Source organism: Protopterus annectens, chromosome 13.part0 (assembly GCF_019279795.1).
Source record: "Protopterus annectens isolate FY-2018-M chromosome 13.part0, PAN1.0, whole genome shotgun sequence".
NCBI lineage: Eukaryota > Metazoa > Chordata > Ceratodontiformes > Protopteridae > Protopterus > Protopterus annectens.
Genome location: NC_056747.1, coordinates 1,103,388,820 through 1,103,416,709, shown reverse-complemented (window position 1 = coordinate 1,103,416,709; position 27,890 = coordinate 1,103,388,820).

Below are 27,890 nucleotides of genomic sequence, written 5' to 3'. Positions count from 1 at the left end.
AAGATATAAAAATTGGGCTAGGCTAGACAAAATTTACATTTTAAAGTACATGTGCATTCAGTTGAAGGTCTTGATACTCGCCCAATAACTGTTTCAGACTGTACACCAATAATAGCTGAAATAAAAACACAGGGTAATGAAATACAAATGAGACATTGGTGCTTTCCCACCCATCTGTCGAAAAGAGAGGAAATTAAGGAATGGGTAGTAGAGATTATGCAGGAACTGATAGAGAGGATAGACGTTTCTTATGAAAATATAGCTAGGGATTGGGATATAATTAAGGTGGAGTTTAAAAATAGGGTGGAAATAAAAGAAATGGAGCTATGGTTAAGAAATAACAAGAATTATTTAGAGGGACTAACAAATGTGAAAGTATTGCAGAATAGGGGGAATCTCACAGAACAATAAGAGGATCAACTGCAGAATGCTAGGCAGAAAATAAGGAATTACCTCAATAATATACACGAGCTTAGAAAGATTGCTGTTGAGCAACTGTTTTTTTTTTGATAATAACACTAGAGCACAAAAACTTTTAGCACAAAGACACCGGCAACAGAAAGTATAAAGGGCTGTCACCAAACTTAGGGAGCCTATAACAAAGAAAGTAACAAGAAATTCTGTAGAGGTATTAAAATATTTAGGAAATTTTGTGAGAGTCTCTATAAAGTACAGAAATATGAAAATCAAGAAAAGATACAAATGGAAATGTTTATGGAAGAATTAAATATGCCAAGGTTAGAGGTAGATGAAGCTCAATTACTAACAGTTGGGATAGGAGGAGATGAGATACAAATTGTGATGTATAACCAACCTTCAGGAAAGCCCTCAGGAAAAGATGGTACTCCTGTGGAAGTTTGGAAGCTAGGAGGAAAAAAAAATTGATAAAGATCTGGAAGGTTTTGTTTAACAATATCGTAAGAGGAGGAGAAGCACTACCATCCGGGAAGAAAGCAGTGGTAGCTGTAATACCTAAACAGGGTAAGGGTCCATCACATTCAGCTTCATATAGGCCCACTTCAATACTAAACCATGATTGCTAAGTGTTCATGTCTATAATGGCTAAAAGAATGGCAAAAGTAAAGCCAAAACTGATACATATGGATCAATGTGTTTTTTGGAGGGGAGACAAACATTTGATAACATTTACAGAAGACTGATGATTCAGAGGGAATCAGAATGTGAAACAATAGCATAGTTGCTGGTGGGTCTTGATGCCGAGAAAGCATTTGACAGAGTAAGCTGGGACTTTATGAGCAGGGCAATGGAAGCATTTGCAGTTCCAGAAAAATGATATGGTTGATTAGGAGACTATGAGGGATTGGAGGGAAAAATTAAAGTGCATGGTGTCCTCTCTAACAATTTCTGCTTGAACAGAGGAACCAGGGAGGGGTGTCCTCTCTCCCCTTATTATTTGCATTATATTTAGAACCACTGGCAAAGAAAATAAGGGATTCAGAAAGTCAAGGATATAATTGGTATGGTAGTTAAGGAAAGCTAGCTTTATTTGCAGATGATATTATTTTGTACCTAACAAAACCAGAAAAAAACATTACTGTGTTGTGAAACATTTTGAGACATTTTCAGATCTTTTCAGGATACAAAATTAATGAAGCTAAAACAAAGGCAATAGCAGTAAATTATGTACCCACACATAAACTGGTTCAGGAATACCCATATTTATGGGGACATGATAAAATGAAATATTTAGGAGTATGGATTAAAAATTATTCTAGTATGGCAGCTAAGGATTTTTGGGAAGAGACTAAACAAAAGATAATACAAAAACTGAGAAAATGGAAGCTTTGTTACATGGATATGGACAGTAAGATACAAGTGGTTAAAATGTTTTTAATTCATTTAGTCTTATACACAGGTCAGGCATATTTTTATCAACCATAGGAGAAGTTGTGGGTAGCAATTAATAAAGAGCTGGTGGACTTTATCTGGGAGGGGAAGACAGCAGGAGTCAAGTGGGATAAGCTGATTCTTCCAGTAGAACAGGGTGGATTGTGATTACCCAATTTGAAGGGGTATTTTAGAGCTACCCAATTAAGACTCCTATACATAGCAAAAGCAGAAAACTATAATTCAAAATGGAAAGGGATGACGATGAAGCATGGGGGAAGCTCAAGAAACAAGGAGGGATTGGGATTATGGGTGTAGCCCTTTAAGGAGAATAACAATAATCATGCAGAATATCCATAAAGTAGCAAAAAGTATTCTAAGAACTAAACCAACATGGGGAATGGACGAAAGAGATTCTGCCAATAGGGATGACTGCAATTAGGGATACTGACAATAAGTGTGTGGGGGGGGCAGAATTTATTGGAGAAAACTGATAAAGGAACCAATGTATTGGGAGCAAATAACTAGAGAGGGAAGGATAATAGAAAGGCAAGACACCAAGAATTTATCTGGACTGCAAGTTAGAGACTGCCTTCTCTATCAGGGACTGATATTAGAGTACAGGCAAAGAGAAAGAAATGGGGGGAGGGGTCCTAAAGGAAAGACCAGCACTGGTAGAGTTTTTAATAGACTCTAGAACAGAAGCTGCTATTAAAAAAGGAATAATTATTAGAGCATATAAAATATTGCACAATAACTACAAGAATCAATCAGAGGAGGTTTGAAAGGATTTGGAAGAGAGACTGGATAAGCAATTCACAAAGCAACAATGGGAGGATATACTTATGTCTCCCAAATATGCCACAAAATCTAGAAGATTTAGGATTTTACCTGGAAATGTTTACATAGATATTTTTATACCCCAGGTAGATGCCAGTGAACTTTTCCTCAGGTAAACAGTAAATGTTGGAGGTGTGAAGGGGAAGAAAGGGGTCATTTTTATTTTTTATTTTATTTATCATTTTGTTGACCGGGAAAGTCTGACTAGGACAGAGCGTATTTTCAGCAGAGGCCCGGGGAGAAATGCTCCAGACGCATGTATTTGTAATTGGGAACATATTTTCTGGGAGTGCAGTGAGTTAAAGGACTTTAAAGATTCCTTGCAGGATGCACTGTCTGAGATGCTGGGTGGGCAGATTGGTCTGATGAGGCAGATGATTTTTCTTTTTTTTTTTCAAAATGTTTTTATTAAATTTTTCTAAAACATAATCACTAGAAAATTTGCAATCAGAAATGTGCATACATATTTAAAAGTAAGAAAAAAAAATCTTATAAATACAGAAACAAAGATAATCACTGTTTACAAGAATGTCCATCAGCCTTCTAGTCATTCCTGTTGTTGCCTGTCTGTTCAATTCCAGAATGTTTTTTTTTTTATTTTTGCTTGTCAAGCAGTTCTTTAAATTTTGTCCATACATTGAGGCAAGAGGTAATTCTGTTCATTTTCGATCTGATTGTAATAATTTCTAGATGAGTTACTTTGGTTGCTAAACTTATAAATACTTTAAATGAGGGAGTAAATTAATTTTTTCCAGTTTTGTGTGATCTAGAGATGGTCATTACAGTCCACAGTATGTTATATTTCATTATTTTAAAATGCAAGTGGGAATACAGGTATTAAAAAGAATTAATGGTTTAGATAAAATAAATGTATCTCCAAAAAATGTCTGTAGAAAAGAATTAATATTATTCCAAAAAGGAATCAAGATAGTACAATCAAAGAACATGTGTTGCCAATCTGCTTTAAGTTCTTTGTTTTATCTCCAACAAAGTTGCTTTTTCTTGTATATCAATTCAATTTTATGAGGGGTGAAGAAGGACCTATGTAAACATTTCTATGTAAATAAACACCACCTAAGAGATGAAGTAGTATGTTTGGATGATAATAGGAATCATTTTTTGTCTTCTTCACTTGGTGGTCTGTTATTAATTTGGGTAAAATAGTTCCTATATGTTTCATTACATGTTTTAGTTTCCATCTTTACCACTTTGTACAATTTGGCAAGAGACCATGTAACAGGGAATTTTGTTGCAATAAAAATGATATATTCAATCAACTGTGGGAGATGATCCCTTAACATTGGTTACATTGCCTTAATTTCCCCTTCTATATATAGTCTACAAGATTGTATATCTAACCACATATCTTTATCCAGATCATATGTATTCCTAATGTAATCTACTGAGTGCAGCTTTTTGTCTTTCATTAAATGAAACCAGTACAACAGATTCTTCTCTTTAAAGGCAACCCTTGTTTCTAAATTTGTAGTAGGGATATTACTTTGAGTATATGCTATAGGAAACATAAGGAAAATCCATGCTTTATAAGCCATATTTCTATATTCAAAATTTCTAAAAGTATTTAATATAGTCAAAATGAAGTAAGAACCCCTTGTTTGGTGAATTTTCCCTATAATGTAATCCTTTAATAACAAAAATAAACTGTTATTTAATATAAGATGATTATGATTTTTCTGAATTATGATACAGAATCGGAATTTCCTAGACGTGGCATAGCCTTGCTGTGTCTAATAATAGTGGCTGCCAAAAAACACAATTACTAGAACATGGAAATCAGACTCTAAACTATCTATACTGGAAGTAGTGAATATAGTAACAGAGATAAAACAATTGGAACTGAGATCTTTAGAGAAGGGTAGGAGCAAACAGGGAATTGTGGGAATAATACATACAAGGGAGGAATGAGGCCTTAAACGCAGCGGGACTTAAATGAAATATGTAATGTTTGAGTGAGAAAGATTTGAATAGATTATAAGTGATGTATAATATTTGCAATTGGGATTGTGTCAGTATGGTTTGTTATGTAAAATGCTTGCAAGTATGAAGATGTCGGTGTGGTTTGTTTTCATTTATATAACTCTATGACTCCCTGTGTAGTAAGTGATGGTTTAATGACAATGTTTCTTGTTTAAAAAAAGCAGAAATTGAATAGTTTATGTAATATTGCTTAGGTTATGTATGATATATAGCAATATATGTGAAGTATATTGCTAGTTATGTTAATATAGTTTGATTACTTTTGTATGAATGTAAATTTGCCTATGTCAGAATTGATAATTCAATAAAGGTGTTTGGAAAAATAACAGAATGTCATGACAACAACGCACGTGTATAACTACACTTCTGCTGTAACATTTCAACCATCACACACTGTTGTAGTTCAGTGTTCTCATTATCCCCAATGTCTCTAGTTAACAGTGCCTCACATTTCAAACATCTACGTCTGCCACAGAGCCATACTACACATTACTATAACACAAATAGCATTATAAGAAAATCTTCCATCAGTGCATTTTCTGAGAATTAAACTGGAAAATGTCTTTCCCTGAGGTAGCAGTGTTACATATATCAGGAATATGCTGCTGTCAAAATGTACATCATCACTGGCTGGTAAAGCTGTACAAACACACCTGACATCCAGCTTCTACATTATAAAGCAGCAAACTGGGCCAGCTGCAGCCAGAGCTGTACTCCATCAGGACCATTGTAACCAAAATCAATCTGCTACCAAATTTGTGAATATAAACAATCAGTTGGTTCTCCCAGATGTTAAAAGAACACAATAACAGCAACAGAGGTGAAAATAATTAAATATTGTTGTCACTCATTCTCTTGGTATGGAATACAAAGTAGGCAAGGTATTTCTTTTGGAGGCTTTATTACACAGAAAACACATCAAGATGGATAGCAGTTTCATAAAATATAAATGAACTAAATAACAGACAGACCTTACACACATACATGTTCACATCTTAACTGCTAATTACAAAACGTCAGTCAGACTCGCATGTGCTTAGTATTTATACTCTTGTGCAAGCCCATGGATAGCTTCATAAAGGTACATACACACAATGATATACAATTATACTCATGATTATTTACTTCTGCCACACACGCGCGCACACACACACACACACACACACACACACACACACACACACACACACACACACACACACACACACACACTTGTATAAACATAACATGGCAGTTATAGTTCTGATTAGAGGTTTTTTTTTTTTTTGTTAGTTGGTATCCCATACATACATAGGTTCATAGATAGGTACTAGGCTATCAGCCCAAGGGCCTACGTAAGCCTAGCCAGCAAGGTTCTGTAGCTTATGCCACCCAAGGAAGTTATTTTCCTGTGTTACTGTCCAGCTGAGACACAGAAGTGATCCCCGGGGTGTTTTTCCTATTTCCCATCCACTCATCAAGATTTTTCTTGAAGAGTGCTAATGAAGAACTTTGCTTGACATAGATGGGTAGCTTGTTTCAGAGTATAGGAAGTCTCTGGGACAGGAATCTATCCCTCCAGCGTGTCTTGTTTATTGTGGTGACAAGGTTTAGGTCCCTAGAGCGTGTAGCTCAGAGGGATTGGGATTTCTTTAGGTGTAGCATGTCCAACAGCTCTGGGTTTGACATAGCTTTATATGTTAGGCAGAGATCATCTCAAAGTAGGCGATATGCTACGAAGTAACACTTGAGCTTTTTGAGGTGGTCAGTGTAGGGCATTTGTTTGAGGCTAGTAATCCTCTTTGTGAGGTACTTCTGTGGCCTTTCCAGCTGCTGCAGATGTCTTGTGAGGTACATTACAAAAGGGGCATTGTACTCTATAATGGGTCTAATGAGTGACGAGTAGAGGGGAACAATGACCTCTTTTATACAGCTTTAAATTCTCATTTAACAGATGTCTACTTTTCCCCTAGCATTTCTGTAATTGAGGTAAGTGTAGTGTTTGTGTGTATGCGTGTTCATGTATGTGTATCGATATCTATATAGCTAACATATTAGTCATAGGTGATTCTGTCATGAGACACACAGATGTCCCTCTCGCCAGTCTGGATAAGGAAAAGGTCACAGACAGCTGTATGTCAGGTGCCAGGATCCACCATATCACACATGCACTCAAGTCCCTCAACAACAGGTACTGTTATGACTCTGTCATAGTCCACGTTGGTATGAATGACTTGAGACGTATCTCTCTAGACTATATGAAGACAGAACATGACTGAGCTCTCGAACTATGTCTCTCTGGTAGGTATGTCTCTAGCCTTAAGCAGAATTTTACCTTTACCTAGTATGATGCCTCAGTACAAACAGAAAATGATTGACTTCAATAATTGGCTTAGATTCTGGTGTCATTCTGAGGAGATCCAGTATCTGTCAGCCTGGGATGATATGATCAACAGACCTTGATGCTTTGCTAGAGATTGTCTCCATATGACACCCCTGGGATTTTGGCTACTGGCTAAGGCTCTTGCTAACCCCATAGTGCCTTTTTCAAGCAGTGTCTCAAGGACGAAATTCCCGATGTACAAACTCTATCTAAAAACAACCTCAAGGTTATGCTGCTAAACACTAGGAATCTTAACATGAAACTGCACTCACTGGAAGCAGACCTCACCTTGGAAGATGCAGACATTTGTGCAGTCACAGAGACCTGGTTCAAGGCTATGGAGAGCACCCTAGCCATACCAGGTTACACCTCCTTCCGCATGTTCATGACCAAAAACTGAAGGCGTGAAAACTAAAGGAGGTGGTGTATCAATATTCATTAAAGACAAATACACCTCCTGATTGGTTAAACAGTATGATTCCCTGGAGATACGTCAGGTGCAATTAACTGTTGGTATGACACCTTTTCAAGTCATTGCCAACTACAGGACCCCTTCCATGAATCAGGACACCCATTCTGCCTATTTGGATCTACTTGAATCTATCAAGATACATCCAAACACCATGGTTTTGGGCAACTTCAACTAAGCATCCATTGACTGAGTAAATTACTAATGCTCAAACTCAGTTGCCCAAAGTTTCCTTGACTTTAACTCCAATGCCCTGGACCAGCTGGTTGTCACCCCCACAAGGGGTGTCAACATTGGATCTGGTGCTTACCAATATGGAGGACCACTGTAGTACATCTACTGTGAGGTCTTCCCTGGTGAAATCTGACCACAAATCAGTCTCTTTCGAAGTAATTATCACACCAGCCCCCCCCCCCCCCCAGCAGCAACTAAACTAAAAAATGTCTCCAAAGTAGATTATAACCTCTTACGGAATGGTATAAATAGCTTCACTGCACCTCCCATCTCAGATGGAACTGGCAACTATGCCGAGTTCTACACCAATGCTTTATACAAACACCTGTATAACTGCACTGACTGGGCCATACCTAATAGGACCAAAACAAGCTCCTCAAGGAAGAGTAAACCTGCCTGGTGGACAACTTCCTTTAACAGGCTTTACAATAAGAGGAAGAAATTGTTGTCTAACAGTAAGAAGACGTGAGACCTAAACTTGAAAACTCCCTCCTCAGCTTAAACAAGCAAATAAGACTTCTTGTGAAGTCCTCCAAAGCAAACTACAAATCTAAATTAGCTTCCTCAACTAAGGTAAGTCACATCCATAACCTAAAAGGAAAGGCCCAAATTTGTGCCAAACTGGTAGTTAATGATAACACAGATACTGAACCTGTGGACATAGCCAACCTGTTAGGCAACAGGTTCTGTGAAAACTTCACTCCCCTGTACCCACCACACGTACCTCATTACATCCTTACCACCTGTCCCCTACCTCATATCCCTGAAGAGCAAATCATAAATGCCCTTTCTAAGGCAAAAACATCATCTATGGGACCTGATAACATCCCAGGCTGTGTCGTACATGGGCTCCAACAAGAATTAGCAACACTATTAGTTGCTTTTTTCAATCATAGTCTAAGCACCGGACTCATCACAGCTGACTTGAAAATGGCCACCATTATCCCTTTGCACAAAGGTGGTGCTTCCATTGACCCAGGAACTATACACCTATTAGCCTGACTAGCCTTATCTGCAAAGCCATGGAGCAAATCATCATGGACCTTATCAACAAAGATATAGGTAGTCTCCAAACACTTGACCTACCCAGTTTGGATTTGTCAAAGGGAGATCATGCCTGTTAAACCTGGTGGACTTCTTTGAGACAGTCACCAGGACCCTGGAAGAGGAGAAATATGTGCATACAGCCTATCTAGACTTAGCCAAGGCTTTTGACACTATCCCCCACCGAGGCATCATTGACAAACTCACCCAGCTAGGTATCAACCCTTATATCATTAGATGGGTCACTAGCTGGCTCACCGATGGAATCCATATAGTCAAAATAGGGAAATCCACCTCCAACAGCAGATCTGTAACCAGTGGTGTGCCACAGGGATCAGTCGTGGTATCTATGCAGTTTGGTATCTATTTCTCAGAAGTACAAGCAAAAACTAAAGGCCTGTGGCTGACAAAGTTTGCTAATGATTGCAATCTGGGAGTGGTAATAGAATCTCCAAACATTGTCAACATCCTACAAGAGGGTTTTACACAAACAAATCATTGGTGCCAAAGTCATGGCCTTAAACTGAATGCAAAAAAATGTATTATACTCCCTTTGAGTAAGAGCGATGTTAATGCTAACTACCACATCAATAGCAACACCTTAAGTACGCACTTAGTGGTGAGAGAGCTGAGCACACAGGTTGACAGCATCCTTAACTTTGATCAACATATCTCCACAATGGTCAGAAGGGCATTCTGTACTGCTCATCTCATACGTAAGGCCATTGCCTCCAGAAAAAAAGAAGTTATACCCTCCCTGTACTCTTCCTTCATCAGGCCATAATTGAGTACAATGCCTCTTTTGGTATGTACCTTTCCAAGCACTTGCAGCAATTGGAGAGACTAAAAGGGTCTTCACAAGGAAAATGCAGGGTCTTCAGCATCTGTCCTACATGGAGCATCTGAAATCACTGTCCCTTTATTCTGTTTCACACAGACTGCTCAGAAGCAGTCTCTGGCTTGCTTATAAGGCAGTCTATGACCCTGCTTTGTTGGAAATGCTGCATATCTGCAAGTGAAATGGTACAGGGGTTACTCGCTCTGAAGACCTTAACCTGGTATGTGACATTAATAGAACCTGCTGGAGGAACTGATTTGCCTCCCAGAGGTTACCACACCTTTGGAACAGACTCCCACTTCATGTCAAATAGAGCACCTCATTAACCCTCTTCGAATGCAATCTGGATGACTGGATGGGTAACCGTAAATTCACCCTTGAGGTTGCACCTGTGTCCTTGGACAAGGGCAATAGGTGCTGATCTTGGAAATAAAGGTAGAACTTGGCTAGGCTTGTAAGAGCCCTAAGACCATTAGCCTAGTAACTTCCTATGATCCTATGATATAGCTAAATATATTTATATATATATATATATATATATATATATATATATATATGCACACACACACACACACACACACACACACACACATATAAATATATACATATACACATGTATATATATATATATATATATATATATATATATATATATATATATATTTATATATATATATATATATATATATATATATATATATATATATATGTGTGTGTGTGTGTGTATAGATGCAGATCTACTTTGCATGCTTGAAAGCCCAAATAGTCGAACATTATTTTCACGAGATGAAAATAATAAAAACTAAAATCATGAACTGCAGTTTTTTTTCTCAAGGCAAATAAACACTTGCCCAAAACTTCATGAAAACACAATGTAGTATCTGAAACCCACCTAGGTGGGGGCTATGCCCCCATCCCTGATATGGGGGCTGCACCACCCCCCACACCCCCTCAACTATGTATACCAACTCAGGGATTGCACTACAGTGGGGAAAAGGGCATATTTGACCATGCTGGGCAAGTGTTTATTTGCTCTAGCAAAAACTGCATGGTTTAGGATTTCAGTTTTCATTGTTTTCATCTCGCAAAAATAATGCACAAGTATATGGACTTTTGACCAAGCAAAGTAGACCTATATATATATATATATATATATATATATATATATATATATATATATATATATATATATATATATACATATACACATACATATAGATAGATATAGGAAATGCATAAAGTGCTCACACAGACCAAAGTCTTTGCAACTGTGCAAAATAATGTAAAAGATCCTCTTCCAGCAGAAATCTGAAGCTATGTTCATGTATGTGTTGTGTGTATTTATGTATGTGTGTATGTATGTATACAAAAAAAATGTCCTTGCAGAATATTAAAAAAGCATCTCTGCCAGCATAATTTTGAAGCTATGTTCCATGGTTTTGTGTGAGTGCGTGTGTGAGTGTGTATGTGTGTGTGTGCGTGTGTGTGTGTGTGTGTGTGTGTGTGTGTGTGTGTGTGTGTGTGTGTGTGTGTGTGTGTGTATGCGTGTATGTGTGTGCATGTGTTTGTGTATACAGACATATGTTTGTGCAGAATAAGTAAAGTGCACATCTGCAGCAGACAGCTGAAGCTATATTCTTTGGCAAATATTCTATGTTTTAAATAAATATATGTCTGTGGGGGAAGAATAAGAACAAATGCAATAAAATATTTAGGCAGTTTTCTTTTGGAAAATGAGACAACTGTATAAAAATATGCTTACAGTGCAAAATGTAAACAGAACTTGTAGTGTATATGGGAACTGCCTAAATGTGTAGTTATTTTGTTTTTTCTGTGGTGAATCCTATCATGTCCTCAGTGTGGAAGAAAATTTAGTTTGTCCTGATGTGCTAGAGATACAGTTTTTAAAACTGAGAAATATATTTTTTGAAATGACAATTTAGATCTATTTTTAACTTTTCATTACTAGCGAAAGTGTAAGCGGAAAGCCTCAGCAGTATTCTATCAAGTCCTTCCTCAGTCCTTCGGTAGAAGAAAGAAAAAGGAAAAGAAAGTAAGATCTAGTTTCTTGTCTCTCTTTTCAAAATATTTGAAAATTGTGCTGAAATAACTATAGCATTACTTAATCAAGAGCGATCACCTCTCTCAAGTGTCATGGATTCTTATCCAGACTGTAGTGGAGTGTAGATACTACTTTTCTGTTCTGAATAACATTTGGCTCTCTGGAAAGCTTTTGATTTAGCAATTATGCAGATTATGGTAAAATCCTTGCACCAGTGAGACAGCTGTGGCATTAGGCCATGATCTTCCTGTATGGGGAATAGAAGGTTTTCCAGCAGAACGTAGTCAGAAGTACCCATTATAAGCTAAATCATAGTGGAGTGCCCCAGTGCTCCACACTGAACCCATTATGCATTTCTGTTTTGAGTAACTATGCATGTTTATTTGTGTGGTATGAGTTAATTATATATGCTTATATTTGCATTATTTCATGTATTAAACTTTTAGACACTCAAGCTTGTTTTGCTAAACTACAGTTGAATTTAATTTTTAAAGTGTAGTTAAAACTCTTACAGATTAATAACTAACTTTAGCAAAATAAAAACACAAAACAGACTCTATGTTTAAAGATGTGGATGGTGTGATACCCCTACACTGGCCCAGTAGTCAAGTAGCCTCAATCCTCACCACTAAGACAAGTGAGGGACATACACATTGGGAGGATGACAAGTTCACACACAGTAAAGTACAATTTCCCTGAAGAGCACACAGAGATCACAGTCAGTCTGAGGCTGTTTTTTCCCTCTTTCTCCAGATTCCCAGTAAGACTCGACACTGGCACAGCTATAAGGTTAAGATCTTAGTTGAACAGTCAAGCCAAGACCTTCAGCACCCCCTCTGTCCAACCAGTGCTTCATGTCCCTGGCCAAGTAGTTGACACACACACACACTTTGAGATTTGATTTATATACAAACACACACATACCTGGGGAAGGCTGGCACAGGTTTACTAGCTATGCCCCTTTCTGCCCAGACTATAAGGTACTTATCACTGCCACCAACCCCTACTTATCAGCTACTTAAGGGCCCTTACAAAGGGTGACCAGTCTTACTGTGTAACATTACTATTATCTAAATGGTAAGTGTGACCAAGACTAAGGCTATTTAGGAGTGGCCTGTACAGTGTCACCAAATACATATGCAAGTACTCTAAACTGCAGAGTTCAGAATCACAGGAAATATTTTAAAACAACATTGCAGGACAGTCTCAAATAAATACAGAAAACATCTAAACTAATCTTTACTATATTCCTATCTATATCTAAGAGATAGCAGTGTCCCCTCGTTACTTACTATTAGCAAGGCAAATGCAGATGATGATGATGGATGTGTCTAGGTCCAAGACAAGATACAGAATGCACATTCTCTCTCTCTCTCTCTCTCTCTCTCTGAGAGAGAGTTCTTAAATTAATATTACATATTATTACTGGGTTAGCCTGGATGACATCACTCCTTGTCACCTGCCTTCAGTTACCAGGCTAACAGAAACTTAATAAAATGTAACGTTTCTGTGTGAAAAATACATATCTGCCAGATGTTTGCTCAGAACTGGAAGTTGTAAAACAATGAAACACTTATATTTTAGACCTAGTAATTACTTCTCTCCAAAACAATAGAAAGAAACTTCTAGCTCTAGACATCCTGTCTCTATGCTGCATTAACTAAGTTTTATAGCACATTGTAAAGCACTTAATTTCAACTTATTTCTTGATGTTTTGTAAATGAATATTCTATGTTACAGCAGGGTATGCTGTGGTTACATTCTTGAAGCTCAGTACATAACATGCAGTTCTGTATAAATCATATCACTATTCACAAATGACATAGAATTATTTACAAAATTCCAGATAACTGGGCTGGCAGTCTCACAGTTGTTGTAACATTGGTGCTTGCTATTCAGGAGAAGGAGTACCACAGTGTCTCCCTTAAAAGAGAATTCAACAGGAAAGCTCCCCTCCTCAAAAAGTGTTGAATCTGTTTAGCCAGATCCAACTCAATGGTCAATGATCACACACATTCTACATTCATACATTAATAGCTATTTCTAGACTAGAACTTAAAAAGCTGGCAATTGATGGGTGGGATGCCATGCTGCCCAAGTAACTTCTTCCTCAGAGATCTTTAGACAGAAATCCAGAATCAGGGCTATGATTCCTAAATAATATCCATCCAAAAGTGAGGTTGAAAGATACAACATCCCCCTTCAAAGCAGCTATGTCAAAGGGTGCTTATTTCCTAATATTATTGACATGAAACATTTACTTAAATGGGGTTTGTTTATTTTAAAGAGGTATTGTCTACTTTTCAAGGAAGGAAGTATTTAGCTTTCCTAATATTCTTTGTTGTTTTTTTTTTTTTTTTTTTTTTTTTTTTTTTAAGAAATATCTTAGTTGTGAACATACAGATTGTAGCCATTCACCTTTTCTTTCATATTCAGATCAGGGTCAGACTCTGCTACCTGAATGGACTGGTTCTGGGGCAGAACAAATTGCTTTAGACATATATATAACAACTTCAACAATACTATATTGTTGTGAATGACTGACGTTGTGCTACCAGACAGAACTGGAAACATTTTCCATGACAGAAACTTTAGAATCTGATGTTGTCCTTTCATTTTTCCTTGTTAATGAGTCTTGGATCCGATCCTCAGATTCGACAAAACTGCATCTACAAGACTTTGGATCTGAATCTTGAGTTCCTGTCTCTACCCATAATGCCCTATTCCAACTCCAATTCCTCAGATCTCATTTGCCACCATTGAGATAGGATGAGCAATCTGAACTCAAGTAGTAAGCTAGCCTATATTGGAGTTATTTTCCTTTTTTTCTCAAGTATAACTGTCTTGATTTGGTAACTGTTAACTTCTGTCTATTTTCCTTCTTCCCCCCAGATTTTTGCTGACGTTAGGGCACTTTCTTTTATTCCAGTTGTTTCTCTTCTCTGGTATTGTTTTCGGTATTTGGGCCATTGCATTTTCTATAATTCTGTAGCTTTTTTCCCTTATACATACATATAGATTTTTCTTGTTAAAACAAAATAATAGTTGTAGTTGGTTTTAGTGTAACTTTCTACACCTTTTCATTTTTAAGATTGTTTCAACACCACTTTTCAGGGTTAGTACTGGTTCTTCCTTGTCAGATATGTTTCTGAAAAGCCTGAGAAACCAACGGGTTTCATAAAGTGCACTTCTTGTGGGCATACGATTCCCAATTCTGATGCCCACAAGAAGTGCGTATGTTGTCTTGGAGCTACCCACCTTCACTCATCTTGCACTGTTTGTGCAGTGTTTAGTCCTGGGGCGCTGTCAGGAGAAATAAATTGATTCTAAGAGGGCTTCTACCAGCTGATAACAGGGCTCAACCCCCCTCTAAAGCTTCGCAGCCAGCCTTGGAGACTAGGAAAAACCCCATTCTGAGATCTGTGAAGGCTTCTTCGGAACTCTCTGAAATGTTGAAGAAACCCATGGATCTGACCGCTTTGGATCTGAAGACCTTCGGCCGACCCTTGAATCTACAACACTGTTCTGATCCGACTGGTCCAGCCCATGCTGTTAGCACTCCTGCTTCATCCACCTACATCTCTGATTCAAAACCCATGGATCTGTCCAGCAGAAGTCACACTTCTGAATTTGTGCTGAAGCCAGCATCTACAGTCCTGCCATCACAGTTATTCAAGACTCTGAGGAAGCAGTCTGGACCCCACCCACTGCTTCATCCAGATCTTTGAGGAGTTTGACAGAGGCAGACATGGACAGGCTGATGTGGAGATTCCTTAGGGCTCAGATCCATATGGGGGTCCTGCCAGCTCTGTCTCCTCTCAGATCTGTGAGCACACCTACCCAACCAGTACTATCTCCTTTTCCAATTCGACCAGTTGTTTTTGACCACCAGATCCAAGATCCCCAAGAGGTTTAGCGTCAGATCCAAGGAAGCTCCCTTCCTCGATTCTGATGGTATCCCTGACCAGTTCTACTCTGGTATCTTTGAACTAGGGTGGTTCTCAAATATGAGTGGTCAGCGCTGGGTCTGAAGGACTGGGTTCAGCTCTCACATTGTTGGATCCTTCTCTTCCCCTTGGTGCCTCTGCACTGGACAGCTTAGTCCGATTCACTCTGGAGGACTCGGATTCAAGGTTGGCCCCAGCCTTCTTTCTTCAGTTTCTTCAGCTCCAAGGAAGGGGAGGGGGGTCTCCCAGGTCTGTCAGCTTTCCAGGTAGTAGAAAGGGTTTTTCTCTTTGCATAGAAAGCATTCCTCTCTAGTCTCAGTTTCTGTTCCTCAATCCTCTTCGGGTTTGAGCTCTGTGCCTATCATCTCTGCTCCTCAGAGTCAGCCAGCTCAGGGAAGCCTCCACACATGTTCCCAAGAGGGATTCCACCTTTCTTCTGACACCTCTCCCGAGCAACCTGCAGAAGAAGTACCTTGGAAGAGAACATTGAAGAGGAGGCACATAGTCTTCTCTTTGAGTCTGTCACAGAAGACACCAATTTTGATGAGGGAGAAGGATCCCCCTCTATCACCACCTGATGATGTCTCCTTTGGGGACATCCTGGAAATCCTTAAACAGAATGGTTCCTGATTTTCCCAAAATCTTTCTCAATGAGGAATTGGTGTTCCAGGAGGCTTTCAGGGCTGGATTGTCTACATCTTGGGTGGTCCCCCAGTGGATGAACTTATTGATCTGGTTTCCCATTGGGCTTGGAAGGAACCAACCACTGTCAAGCCCATCCCCAAGTGCCCGGATAAGTTTTTGGTTCCCCCTTCAGACACACCTCACTGGAACAAGGAAATCCCAGTTGATAGTGCCTTTTTTAGGCAAGGCTCAAAAGACAAACCCACCACCGTAAATAGCACAAGTAACAAAAAACTGAGGGTAATGCTACTCAATGCCAGAAGTCTAAACCTCAAAATGCATGCACTCGAGGCACTCCTCAGTATGGAGAAAATCGATATATGTGCTGTAACAAAAACCTGGTTTAAGGCTCTAGAGAGCACCCCAGCATGACCAGGCTACAATTCATACCATACATTTTGGCCATAGAATCCAAACCAAAATACAAAAGGTGGGGGCGTATCCATATTCATCAAGGATACCCACACCTCCAGGTTAGTGGCACAGCACAATGCTTCAGAGCTCATCCACATACAACTAACAATGGGCAAAACTGCAATTCAAATTGTAGCTTGCTACAGATCACCCACCATGTCCCAGGACCCCCATTCCGCATTTCTGGAAACACTGGGAAACATAAAGGTCCTACCAACCACCCTAATATTGAGTGATTTCAATTACCCAAACATTAACTGGGAGAACTACTCAAGTACTAACTCCACTGCCCAACTTTTCCTAGAATTTATAAACTCAAACACCCTGGTTCAACTGGTCAACACTCCCACCAGAGGTGACAACATATTGGACCTGGTCATCACCAACATGGGCGACCGGTGTTCCACACCAGAGGTCAACCCCTCACTGGTTAGATCTGACCATAAACAAATCACTTTGGATATCCATATTCCGCCCCCAGCCCCGGTTAAGAAAGCCACCGTGAAAAACTTTTCAAAAGCAAACTTCACGTTACTTAAGACCGAGGTAGAAAGTTTCAAAGCCCCCATGTTGAAGGATAGCACTGTCCAAGCTGCAAAATCCTTTACTAATGCATTCCACGGGCAGCTACAAGAATGCATGGATCATGCCATCCCAAGCAAAACCATGACTCACTCCTCCAAGGAAAGGAAACCAGTCTGGTGGACTCCTGCCATAAACAAGCTATACAATAGAAGGAGGAAACTAGTACAGAAAAGAGTAAAATCCCAAGAAGGGAAGACATCCCTGATCATTATCAGCAAGAAACTATGATCCCTCATAAAATCATCCAAGGCAAGCCTTGAAAGAAAAATTGCCAAGGACTCCAAAGATAACCACAAGGAATGTTTTAGCTATATCAAGAATCTAAGTGGCAATGCTCAGATCTGCTCAGAGTTAGTGCAGAATGGCACAAAATACACTGAACTGACCGATATCGCCAACATCCTGGCAGACAGGTTCAGCGCAAACTTCACCCCCCTCTCACCCCCAAAAGGGCCCATAACCATACCAGAAGAATGTAGAGTCCCTGAAATCACAGACACTCAGGTTAAAACAGCCCTGTCCAAAGCCAAAAATACAGCATTAATGGGACTGGACAGTGTCCCAGGCTGCGTCCTACACAAGCTCAAAGACGAACTAACCCCTCACCTAAACACACTGTTCAAACTCAGCCTCTCCACAGGCTACATACTCATAGAGTGGCGCACAGCAACGGTTATTCTGCTCCACAAAGGTGGAGCCACAACAGACCCCGGGAACTATTGCCCTATAAGCCTGACTATCTTGGTCTGCAAGGCTATGGAGCACATCATCATGGAACTCATAAACAGAGACATTGGGAACCTCCAAACACTGGACCCTACCCAGTTTGGCTTTGTTAAGGGCAGATCATGCTCCTAAACCTGGTGGACTTCTTTGAGACAGTTACCAAGGATATAGACAAGGGAAAGGTGGTACACACAGCCTACCTAGACCTCGCTATGGCCTTCAACACCATTCCCTATTCTGGTATTATACACAAGCTCACCAGTCTGAACATAAACCCCTACGTCACAAGATGGGTTGCCAACTGACTCATGTACAGAACACACATGGTGAGAGCTAGGTCTGACTCTAAACCAGTTACAAGTGGCGTTCCCCAGGGCTCAGTCCTAGGACCTCTCCTGTTCAGCGTATACTTCTGAGGTACAGGCAAGCACAGGAGGACTATGGCTGACCAAGTTCATAGACGACTGCAAACTAGGGGCTATAATTGACTCTCCGGCTGACACAGACATCCTCCAAAAGGGTCTCACTGAGACGGATACTTGGTGTCAAAATCATGTCCTCAAGCTAAATGCCATAAAGTGCATAGTCATCCCCTTTGGAAAAAACAAAGTACCCACAAACTACCACATAGGTAGTAATCCTCTAAATACGGAAGATGTAATAAGGGATCTGGGGACCCAAGTTGATAGTAATCTTACCTTTGATAATCACATTGCCAAAGTGGTTAGAAAATCCTTCTACGTGGTCCACCTAATCACAAAAGGGTTCGCATCCAGATCAAAAGAGGTCAATGTGCTCCTCTACTCATCACTCATCACTCATCAGACCCATCTTAGAGTACAACACCCCATTTGGGACATACCTTACAACCACCTGCAACAGCTGGAAAGACCAAAGAAGTACCTCACCAAGAGGATCAATGGCCTCAAACAGATGCCCTATGCAGCTCGACTGAAGAAACTACAGTTATACTCGGTTGCATACCGCCTACTCAGAGGTGATCTCTGCCTGACATACAAGGTCATGTCCAACCCAGAAATGATGAACATGCTCCACCTAAAGAAAACCTTATCCCCTTGAGCCACAAGCTCTAGGGATCTAAACCTCACCACAACAATAAATAAGACATGCTGGAGGGATAGATTCCTGTCCCAGAGACTTCCAATGCTTTGGAACAAGATCCCAATCTACATTAGGCAGAGCTCCTCGCTAACACTCTTCAAAAAAAACCTTGAAGAGTGGATGGGAAACAGAAAGTTTACCTCAGGGACCACTTCAGTGGCTCAGCTGGACAGAGGCACAGGAAACTAATCTAAGGGGGTGGCGAAAGCCAACACATTCTGACTAGGCTTATAAATGCCTTTGAGCAGATAGCCTAGTACCCACCTATGAACCTATGCCTTATTTGTGGTGGTGGCCACTAAGAAGGAGATAGCGGAACTAAGCTCCTCTGTCCATCCACCGAACACGGAGCTGAGAGTGATGAACAGATTTGGAAAGGGCATATACACCTTAGCCACATCTGCACTGAGGTCATTAAATTACCTTGCACATTTTACTCATCTACAGAGAGATTTGATGAAGGAATCATAGGCTCTCAAGAAAGTTTTTCCTCAGCTGGTTACTCTTTCATCCATTGCCAATTCTTCCATGAGGCTAATCCCCCATACAATAGAAGGCACCACATGAGCAGCCATTTAGGCATAGCCATTAGGAGACATACCTGGAAGAGGCTTTGTGACTTTGTGGAATCCTTTAAGGTGTCTTTTGTTAATGCCCCATTTGATGGCTCCTCCTTATTCGGGCCATCAGTGAAGGATATGCTTACCTGCAGCAAGCAGGAAGGAAAGACTCTTTCTGCTACAGAATCAAGTATTCTACCCCTCAATGTACCTTTTGTTAGGAATTGGTGAGGTGGTAAGAAAATGTAGTTCCAGAAATCTCAGGGACATTTCCAGGACTCACATGGAGATACTTCCTCCAGAAGCAGAGGAGGTTTCAATGGCAGACATCACCCTAGAGGTAGAGGGGGTCCACAAAACCAGGGCTTCACAGATTCCTTCTCTGATAAGTCCTATCAGCATCCTGAAGGGCTGCCCAATTGTCCACCTCTGTAGGCAGTCATGGTCATTTTTCCCTGCACCTGGATGTCTGGACAAATCTCACAAAAAATGCTTGGATGCCAAGTGTAATATCCAGAGGTTACTACATACCCTTTTTCCTTCCACCTCCTGTCCCATGGAAGAAACTCCCCGACATTCTCCCTAGTCAGAGAGAATATGCAGCTGAAGAGATTCAAAAGCTGCAACAAAAAAGAGTCATCCAGGAGGTCCCACCTGAACAAATACCATTTGGAGCTTACTTCTGCTTCTTTTTAGTGCCAAAGAGAACAGGGGACCTTAGACCAATTCTGGATCTAAGCTATATGAATCAGTATGTAAAGAAGTCAAAGTTCTGAATGGTTACGGTTCAGTCCATCTTGCCTCTTCTACGCAAGGATGATTAAATTTGTTCTATATATTCCAAGGATGTATACAATGATATCAAAATAGATAGGCACTCCAGAAGAAAACTGCACTTTTGCTGGGAGCCATTCACTACCAGTTCAGAGCACTGACCTTTGGACTCATCACAGCCACCAGGGTGTTCACCAAATGCATGGCAGTTATGGCAGCTCACTTGAGATTCAGAGGATTCCAGGTTGTTTCCCTATCTCAGCAATTGGCACCTCACCACCCCAACCAGGCATCAACTTCTACAAGCCAGGGATTACTTGCTGCAGCTCACCAACTCCCTAGGCATTACAGTAAACCTTGCCAAATCAAAGCTGACTCCTGTACAGACTCTGGAGTTCATAGGAACTCATCTGGGTACTATAACATAAGTGGCATCATTACCTCTTCATCATATCACAGCATTGAGAAATCAGGTGCGGGACATACTGCCTCTTCTGTCCCCTCCAGCAAAACTAGTGTTAAAAGCTCTTAGGTCAATGTCAGCTGCCATTCTTCTAGTTCCTTTAGCAAGATTCTTTATGCAAGTCCTTCAGTGGACACTGGCAGTTCAGTGGTCCATTCTTTACCAGCCTCTCTCTCTCATTTCCCATAAAATTCACTCCATTTTGAAAACATCATGTTTGCTGGTGGATCCAGTCAGATGACCTTTTTCTGAACAGACCATTCTCTCTTCCTCCCCGAGTTGCCACAGTGACCATGGACACTTCCCATCTGGGGTGGGGTGGGGCATTTCATGGGAAAGATGGTCCAAGGCATGTAGTCCCTATCAGAGATAAGTTGCATATTAATGTCTTAGAGATGAGAGAAGTCCTCCTCATTGCAAGCCTTTTAGGACAATCTCCCTCTAGGGACTATTGCAGTCCATATGGACAACATGTCATTAGTCTGTTACATCAACAACCAAGGAGGAACCCGTTCCTACCCATTGTGCAGAGAGGCTGTGAGAGTCTGGGAATAGTTGATCTTATCAGACTGCTTTCTTATTGCAACACACATACTGGGGAGAACCAACACACTGGCAGACAGACTCAGCAGCTCCATTCTGATTCCTCACAAGTGTACCTCAATCAAACTGTAACAAATATGATCTTCAGCTGCTGGGGCCAGCAGTACTTTGACCCATTTACCTATGCCTCAACAACAAGTGCAGCAAGTACTTCTCTCTGATTCCCCTCTTTGGGTTAGTGACCGAGGGATACTCCAATTCACCATTGTTCCTAAGTCTCCTTTATTCCTATTCCCTCTATTCCTGTGCTCCTGAAGTTCCTACAGAAAGCAAGAAGGCTGAAGAGCTCAGTCATCCTCATTGCCCCCTTCTGGCCTTGACAGGTTTGGTTCTCCTTCCTCTGATCTCACTTGAAATATTCTCCATGGACACTGGATCCCACTCAAGATCTCCTATCTCTTCCATCAGGAATTCAACATCCCATTTTCCACGCCCTCAAACTGACCACATGGTTTCTCCACTTCCAGTGATAGACACTCCAAGCTTGATTTCCCAGTTCATGACATTATCTTAGCCTCTCAGAAAGCATCCACCAAAAAAGTTTACAGAAGCAGATGGAAAAGATTTTCTATTTGGGGTTCCAATCAGAATATTGATCCCTTTTTAGCCCCTACCTTAGCCATGCTCCAATTTCTCATTACTCATTTTAAGGAAGGGGCTAGTTTTTCTACTGTTAATCTTCAGTTGGCAGCTATATCCAATTTACATGCAGGAAATGAATCATTATCTTTGGCTTCTTCCAGATTGTGTAAAGCTTTCGTGAAGGGAGTTTTTCTCCTTAGACCTCAAATAAAACAACCCTCTTCTCCTTGGGATTTGATGGTTTTCCTTCAAGGGTTAACTCAAAAACCTTTTGAACTGGGGAAAAATCCGATATGAAGTTTCTTTCTTGGGAGCCGATATTTTTAGTAGCTATCACTTCAGCAAAAAGAATTTCTGAGGTCCAAGATTTATTGCTCAAGCCTCCTTACATAATTTTCATAAGGATAGGGTGTCTCTTTGAAGCAATCCTTCTTTTCTGCCAAAAGTGGCTGCTGAGACTAACATTAACCAGTCTGTTCAGTTACCAGTTTTCTTTCCAAATTTTTCTAATAATGACAAATATATGCTGCACCTGCATGATGTTCACAATTACGTTTTTATTTTCACACAACAAAACAGTACAGGAAGTCTGATCGGCTGTTTTGTCCTTTTTTCCTTACTGCTTGGGTCAAGCAGTTTCCAAAATTACTCTAGCCAAATTGATCACTGTTTGTATTTCGTTGATTCATTCTCAAAAAGGCTTGGAGTTGCCTCATCTTCCTAGAGCTCATTCCACTAGATCTATGGTTACTTCATATGCCTTTTCCTCAAGAACCTCCATTGACGACATCTGTGCTGCAGTCACTTGGTCCAAAACACATATCTTTGTTACGCATTATAAATTAATCATTGTTTCCAGAAGCAGAGCTTCCTTTGGTTTGACAGTGCTCTGGCAAGCCCACCCTTGAGGGCCTCTGAAGAGTTACATAGCTGGGGACTCTGACCCATAAGTGAGGAAGAATGAAAAGGATAATATCAGATTTAGAAGTTATGTACTTATGTAACTTGGCATCTGTGTTACACATTTTCATTCTTCCTCACCTTCCATCGCAGACATCCGCTGGCCCTGTCACACCTAGAAGGATATTTGGATGATATGGGAACCATCATGTTCCTGGTATGAGCCTCAATTTTCATTTGTATCTGTTCTGTCTCTGTAACACAGTAAAGGTAAGGCAGGAAACTCAATCTGAGGAGTTGGGGATGGTAAAGGGATTACGGCTAGAAGGAGGAGCTCAAGATTCAGATCCAAATTCTTGTAAATGCAGCCGAGTCGGAACCAAGGATTGGATCAGAGACCAATTAGTGGGGAAGACTCATCTATTTGGAAAGGTTCTGTTAACGTTTTAGCATTAAACTCAAATCCCAAATGCATAGTCTGAGATAAGACGCCTTTGAAAAACATTTAAATGGAAGAACGATCTGAGAATAAGAATAGGCTGCTACACAGAGTTAGGTGTCTGATCACTGTATCTTAACTGAACAGCAAGATGATACCCAAGTCACACAGCTGAAGTAATTATTCCAACCTGCCTCTAATGGAACAAATGAAAGAGTCATTAGAATTTTCTCAGCTCATAAGTAAACCCTGTTCCCCTTTGCCAAGTTGGATTTTCTGGATGAAGTCTTTTTCATCTGTAATACATGTATGACAGCTACAGAGAATGTCTCACTTACAGGAATTAGTAACAAACCCATATATGACAGTAATGTTATAGGGCCAAAGATAGTGGGAAGGCAGGATTCATGGCAGGCTACTGAACCTCAGAATGATCACAACTCATTTCATCAGAGCAAACCTAAACAGTTAACTAGATTGCTGTGAATATAAGGATGTCCAATTCAATTACAGTCCACAACTTAAAATAAAACAAAAATATTAAAATACATATTGCAGGTGGCCTTGACCACATACCCATGCAAATCTTCCTTGTGTGAAACAAAAACCCAAGCAAACCTGCACTATTCCTTTAAATTAAGAGCAATGTTGGACTTAATATTATGTACCACACAAAGTATTGGTGAGACAGAGTCCTCTTCAATGATTTAGATATATACATTGTACTGTAGACCCAGATACCAGATTTACAACAAATGGATGGAAATGTGTATCTCAGTGTATTCATTTCCTTCAATTATCTGTAACTGTTTTAATATAATCAGCTTTAGATAGTGGCACAGATTTAGTGAGAGATCTGCAGGGCATGCAACCTTTTTCATTGGAAGTACCAGGGAGGCTGTTTTCACCCATGTAAGAATATCTGTCGTACTGGCACAGATTTAGTGAGAGATCTGCGGGGCATACAGCCCCTTTCATTGGAAGTATGGGGGTGTCTTTTCACGCATGTAAGAATATGTGTCCATGACAGCCCATTGTGTCTGGCTCAGCTGAACCTTCTTCTGTAAAATGTTTTGCAGCAAGCAATACCAGACTGTCTTTATATGCATACTATTAGGTACCTTAAATGCTAGGAGTATAACATTAGCAACATTTTGAAAAGAAGAAACTAACAAAAGCATGATGCCTCATTGCTGAATGCTACTTCTTAATAACTGACGGGGGAAGACAGTATTATTTCACATTCAAGAATGTTCATTTATACAGTCAGTCATCTGTACAAAGAACAGATCCTTTGGATGGCTATCACAGATTTTGGAGTCCATGTCATCCTGATCAGACCTGGTCTTGCAAAAAGAATAATTTTGTTTCATATAAGTTACCTAACTCTGTTGAAAAGAATACGATAGAATGTTTTTCATGCTCCTCTTTAGCAAACTATTGAGGGACAGACTAAAACTGAATCTGGTTTTAATAAAAGTGTCTGTAAAGGACAACATCAACATCCTGAGCCTGTCAGACATTGCTAACATTTCCCCAGCTAGCATATTTAATTTTGGTAAATATGTTAGCATTAGTTGATATATCTCAAAATAATGCACAGCCCATTGTCTTCATTTCTATAGCTAGTGTCAGGTGAAGGGCCTCCAAATGCAAGACCTGCGTAAATGGTAGGGCCTTTGCTAGCTCTTTAGAGTGGACCAACACAGGAAATACTGAAATCTATTCTGAGAAGTTGTGCTTTGGAATCTTGCACAAAGATGGCCTGTTCTAAACTGCCCTTGTCACACCAGCCAAGAATCAGCAGAGCTAGTTACTGTCTGGGAAAACAGCTATGAGGGAGTTCAAGATCAGAGAGCAGAACTCAGCAGTTTTAACACTGTCCACTTTACCATAGCTGTGGGATATGTTTGGCCAATGATTCAGAGCATTACAACTTCAATGTAATTTTAATGCAACAATCTGGATTTACCCATGACCACCATGGTTTATCTAGACTGGCCAAACACATTAAACTGAAAAGTAGAGGGCAATGGTTTCTGAAATGAATCTTGAGAAAAGAGTATTGGGCTTGACCATACCTCTCAACCTATTAACACAAGAAATCTGGACAAAGCCCAGCATAATGGGCTTTGTCCAGATCTGAGGAAGTTTTACAGAAAGTGAGACAAGAGTGCTTGTTAGAATTGAAATAAAAAGAACTGCAGACACAACCATTAGAGCCTCACTTTCCTTTTGGAGTGATTCGAGTTTGTATTTTTTCTGTTTTGTTTATCATAGTTTTAAAGTAGGAATTGTCTGTTTGTACATTGAAAGCAGAGCTTTTTATAACTGCTAAACCACTGACTAGGGCATGCTCTTTAAGTCTAGGATTTGTAGGTTTGACACCCGAACAATTTCAAAGGTTGTTTGTATGTCACTGAAAATAGCAGCACTAAGCATATTTTCTCCTGTTATGTAAAATACCGAGAAGGTGTCAGTTTGTGTACCCTAACCGCCTCCTCTGAAGCCTTGCTGTACATGTGATAGTAAACCTTTTGCAGTACACAGTTCTACCAGCTGCTTGTAAACCACGTGTATAACATTTTAGCTATCATAAAACAGTGGAATATGTGTAATGTGTGATGACCTTTGGGTACTGCGGGAAGAGGAGTAATAAATGCATGATGTTTTGTAGTCCTATCTCGCCTTCATTCTTACATATGGGTTCGGAGCTGATCCTCACCTCCGACTCGGCCTATTACAAAGCTCAAAGTCTTCTAGTTGGCTCGTGGCTAGGTAGCTATCCCACAGTGCACCAGTACAATCCTCAGATCTCATTTGCCACGGCTACGAATTCAGATGTGCTTCTTGCTTGGCCGTGTCTAATTTTAAGACTTTTTCTATTATTACTATATTACCATTTAACTTTAGTGATTTATATGGCTCTAGTTAGAGTGTAGTAGTGTTAGAGTAGTTTCAGACTTGTTGAAGTGTTTTTCTTGACTTTAAATTACTTACTTGTTGAGAACTAGTTGGCCGTTGGCTCTTGTTGTTTTCATTTGGTATCCTGTGTGCCAGTCCTTTTCTAATTATCATGTGCATTTGCACTTATTTTGCTATATTTTATTTGCAGTATTTCTTATTATTGAAGAATCTGGAATTTAGATAGTTATTTACTTAGATATTCAGTGTTTCAGGTTAACGTGCACGTTTGCACTTATTTTGCTATATTCCGTGTGCAGTGTTTCTTAGTATTAGAGAGTTTGGAATTAAATAGTTATTTACCTAGATATTTAGCGACTCAGCTTGCGTGCAGGGTCTTTTGATAGTTCCGACCCTTTTGTTTCTATGACTTAGCATTTTGAGTGTAGATTTATTCTTGAGACATTTTGGACATTTAGATATTTCAAATTTGTGTGTGCAGTCTAGTTAATAGTTTTCTGACCCTCTAGTCTTATACTTTCTACCTAGGTCCATTTAAGTTAGAGGACCTAGTTCTCTGTCCTTTCTCTCTCTCCAGGACCAGGCCCATTTGAGTTAGAGGACCTAGTCCTCATGGTGTGTGTGTGTGCTAATGTGGTAAGGGCTAGGCCTGTTTAAGTTAGAGGACCTAGTCCTCGTTGTGCTTGTGTGTTTCTGCTTCACCAGTTATCATGTCTAAAGAGGCAAAAGACCATAAACCTTCGGGTTTTAAAAAATGTGTAAAGTGCTCCTGGGAAATGTCAATTATGGATGGCCATAGTAATTGTGTTTATTGGCTTGGAGCAATGCATTTGTAGGAAACCTGTTTGTTTTGCCATTCCTTCAGCTCCAGAGTTCTCCAGGAGCAGAATTTTGAAAGGTCTTCTCAAGCCTTCCGTCGAGGAAGACTTGGTCAATTCTTCTTCTTCCTCAAAATCTCATTTGTCCAAAAAAGAGAAGATGAAGCCTACCAAGAGGCATTCCCCAGCACTTCTGGTGCTTCAGAACCACCTCCTAAACATCCTAAGCTGGATAAGACTCTTACCTCTTTGGCTCCACTGGCCTCGGAGATGGTCAAGGTTGTTGATACTGAGACTTCAGTTTTGGCCCCATGCATTTCGGAGCAGACTACTGAGAGACTACATCGGAGCCGGTCCAGAGATCCCTTGCCTGTCTCTCCAACCTTAAGGTCCCCAATCTTGCAGAGGTCCAGATCACCCACATTGTCTTCCAGATCTTCCAGGAGCCTATCAGAAGAAGATGTGGAGAGAGTAGTGCTTAGACTCTTGAAGTCATCTGCCTTGCCAAAAATGTGGCTGGCTCTGACCCAGTCGGACCCGGAACCACCTGAGTCCATTTCCCCATTGTGGTTCCTCCTCCGAGCCAAGCTTTTGGAGCTCCCCTCGGGCATTGACCTCTGTCTCAGCACCTACCCTCTCTCTCGATAGCAGAG